The sequence below is a fragment of the Muntiacus reevesi genome, chromosome 1 (assembly GCF_963930625.1).
Source record: "Muntiacus reevesi chromosome 1, mMunRee1.1, whole genome shotgun sequence".
NCBI classification, from domain to species: Eukaryota; Metazoa; Chordata; class Mammalia; order Artiodactyla; family Cervidae; genus Muntiacus; species Muntiacus reevesi.
This window is the reverse complement of record NC_089249.1, coordinates 76,558,642-76,562,140: the sequence shown is the minus strand read 5'-3', so window position 1 is coordinate 76,562,140 and position 3,499 is coordinate 76,558,642. Positions and strand designations below refer to the sequence as shown.

At 54.6% G+C, this 3,499-nt stretch overlaps 1 pseudogene; it reads right to left on the bottom strand.

The window, feature by feature from the left end:
* Positions 1-2,041: 2,041 nt before the first annotated feature.
* On the bottom strand, positions 2,042-2,793 carry LOC136175107 (clathrin light chain A pseudogene; annotated as a pseudogene).
* Between the last annotated feature and the right edge of the window lie 706 nt (positions 2,794-3,499).

Sequence of the window (3,499 nt, the reverse complement as noted above, 5' to 3'; positions counted from 1 at the left end):
CCCACTCTCAGGTGCCAACCTGGACTTGCACCAGCCGGAGAGTGGGGTCTCCTTGCCTACTCCGTGCAGGGGGCTGGGGGTCTGCATCAGAAGGGGGAGGGCAACAGCCAGTGACCTGGTCACATCACAAATGACTGACAGCTTGCTGAAGTGCTGTGGGAGCCCAGCACAGACCCCACCTAATTCCAGCTGGGGCAGGACAGGGCAGGGTCCCAGGGTGCCATCTGAGCTGCATCTGGAAGTGTCAGTGGGCATTGGGTAGGAGGGAAGGGTCTTACTCCAGGGAGGGAGAGCAGGTGTGCAGGCTACAGGCTGATGGGGTTCTTTCTTAGGCCCATAGGGATGGGGAGTGACCCCTCAAATGAGGTTTCCCCCATTTACCTGCTCCCGCTGGGCCTTACCCTCCCCTCTGTGCCCCCGATGCGAGAGTCTCAGAGATCTGTCAGCATGATCTCAGGGGCTGTGAGTGGGGATCTGCAGAGCCCCACTTCCTGTTCCTTGTGGGGTGGTTGGTACGTCCCAAGCCCCTGGGGTGGGTAGGAGGTTGTGCTGGCTGTTGTGGTCTGGCTTCCTCCCGCTGGATGGAAGAGAGATGCTGAGAACCTGTCCAGCCAAGAATCAGGAGGAACATCTTGCGATAAAGGAAGCCCAGAAGAAAGAGGCCTGACCAATGGCCTGGGGAGAGTCACCACAAACTGAGGCTGGACGCGAGCCATGCATGGGGGCTGGACACAAGCCCGGGGTGGGAGCAGTCTCTGCACCAGGGGTGGTTCTCCAGGTTTAAAAGGTAATGTACTTGGTGTGACTGATGGGATGGATGTTAAGACTAAGATGGGACAAGACCCCGTGAAAGCAGGACCTTGGGATTCTCTAGCAGGACGGTTCACTGCCCCAGGAAGGAGGGAAGGTCCACTAGCCTGCAGCTCACAGACAAGTGAGGGTCTTTGGGCTCTGGGAGACCAACAAGCTGAGGCTTCTCAGGCCACCAGCCCTTGCAGGTCTGGGCTGGGCTGAGGGTGCAGATCTGTTTGTGACCATGCACAGGGAGGTGGGTGTGGTTGGACAAGGGCCGCCCTGGGGCGTCAGAGGACGCTGACATGGAACCAGAGGCCAAATGATGTGGGGGAGGTGAGAGGCTCTCCTGGGACAGGCCTGGCCTCCCTCCCTGTCATGCGGCTCGTCAGGGTCTGAAATCTCCCATCTGGAGTGTGAGATTCACTGCACCGAGAGGGACCTGGATCTGGAAAGACCAGTGGTCTGAAAGGGTGGGGATCTGGTCTAAGGTCAGGCTCTGCCATGGACTGACTTTCCATACCTTGGGGTTCACCAGTTAACCTCTCTGGAGCCTCACTTTCCTCATCTGAAAAATGGGAAGGTAATCACGGCAGTACTTATCTGCTTCTCACAGGTGAAAGTATTTTTGCACTGGAAAGTAACTAGACAGGTGGGAGGCGTTGATGGTGGTTTAGCTTCCGGGTGCCCCTGATGGGCTGGACATCAGGGGAAATGTCTGTCATGTAGAATCAGCAGGAAGAGGTGAAGCAGTGCCCCGTGTATCCAGGGGTCAGACTTCTCCCATCCTCAGTCCTTTAGAATTCAGCCCAGGGCTGGGCTCCCACCTCATGGTCATGGGCACAGGGGCCTGTCTCAGTGACTTGAGCAGAGGACCTCCCATTGCCCACTTTTGGTGGCTCCTCACCCACCAAAGAGGTTTCCCTCAGGCTATTCAGCTTCCCCAAATGGAGGTGTTTTCCAACTGTCTCATGCAGAACCATGCAGCTGTTTTTCTTTTCTTTTCTTTTTTTTAAAAATTATTTCTCGGATCAGAAATTTATTCTCAGAATAATGCACAAAAGCATAGGTTGAGGCTGCCGTTGGGAGGCCTCCCTCCCTTCCTCTGCCACCACCTCGCCTCCTCGAATGCCAGGGAAAACACAGTTGAAGGAAACATTCAATCACAATGATCAAGTCTAAAGACAAAAGGTTTGGTCCAACTCAACATAATTAATCCAGTTACCGTGAAGAGTTTCACTGAGTAGGATTAAGATGCTGCAGATGTAGTGTTTCCGCAGGGAGGCTCTTCAGTGCACCGGGGGGCCTGTTTGAGGGAGATGAGGGCAGAACGCATGCGGGAGACATCTTTGGCCTGCTTGCTGGACTTGGGGTTAAAGTCACACAGCCGGGCCACCCGTTCCCACTCAGTGCCTGGGGACGACTCCTCAATGGCATTTACAAAGGCTTCTGCTGCTGCCCTGTTGTAGGCTTTTGTCTTCTGGAGCTGCTCGTCATGCCTTGCACACCACTCGTCCAGCTCCTTTATTGCTTTTTCTTTCCACTCCGCTTTCTGCTTCCGAGAATTGACATCAAGGGCTTCCAAGCGTCCACTTGCTCTTCTCTCCATTGTCGGATACTTTCAGGCTCTGACTGCAATCGATCCACTTGTGAAATAGCTGCATAACTGTCTGTCGGCCCATTACTCTCCTGATAGTATTCTCCATTCATTACTCCATCAACAGCATCTGGAACCCCTGGCTGCTTGCCGTGAGGCTGGAGTCCGGGGGCGCTGCAGTACAGGATGGCGAAGACCTCGTCGTTCTCGATGCCCGCAATCTCGCTCTCCTGCTGCGCCAAGAAGGCCGCGGCAGGGTCCTCTTCGTCGGTCACGCCGTTCCCCAGGGCGGGACTGCCAGCGGGGACGCCGAACGGATCTAACTCAGCCATGGCGGGAAGTTTGACGGCACCGACTTTCAGAGAAACACCAACCCAACAGCAGACACAGCGTCTGGCTGCCGCCGCTGTGCCTGCGCCTGCTATCAGACACAAGCTGGAGGAGGGAGCTCTTTTCTTTTTTTTTATTCTACATACAGCAAAACACATTACAGAGTTTAAAAAAGAAAGCCCTCAACAAGCAAGACGTAAAAAATTTAAGTGGTATAAAACAGATTCTTCAGTGACTATCCTGAGACCATGAATATACTTAGCATTTTATCTCTGCTCTATAAGTGTGTGTGGAGGTGAAGAGACAGAAGTCACTGGAAGGAGTGTCCCCAGCTTCCCAGCTGCTCTGCGTCACCCTGACCCTTTTGGGGGCCTCTGAAGGGAAGCTCTGAACCCAGGCCCCAGAGGGAGGTCATGTTTCTTTGAGAATGAGGTCTGTCCTGGGGTCTTTCTCTGGAAGGGCCAGAGTTGTCCTGGCTCTTCAGGTCAGTCTTGGGCTGTGGCCTTGCAAATGTGCTCTTGGCATCAGTGATAGAGCTGGAGAGTGGAGAGGGTGCAGAAAGAGGCTGCCTGAATGGCCTGAGTGTGACCCCGACAGCCGGAACCCACATCGCATACAGCTGTGGGTGTGCTTCTGACACAGGACAATCCGTGGTGTTTGTGAGTGATGGGTGTTCCTACCTTTGGGTCACTTCCTCACTGATCCCTGCCTCTTCTAACCCAGGTGGTCCTGTAGGCCGCTTACACTCAGGTCCCCAGACTGTGCTCCCCTTCTTGCCCT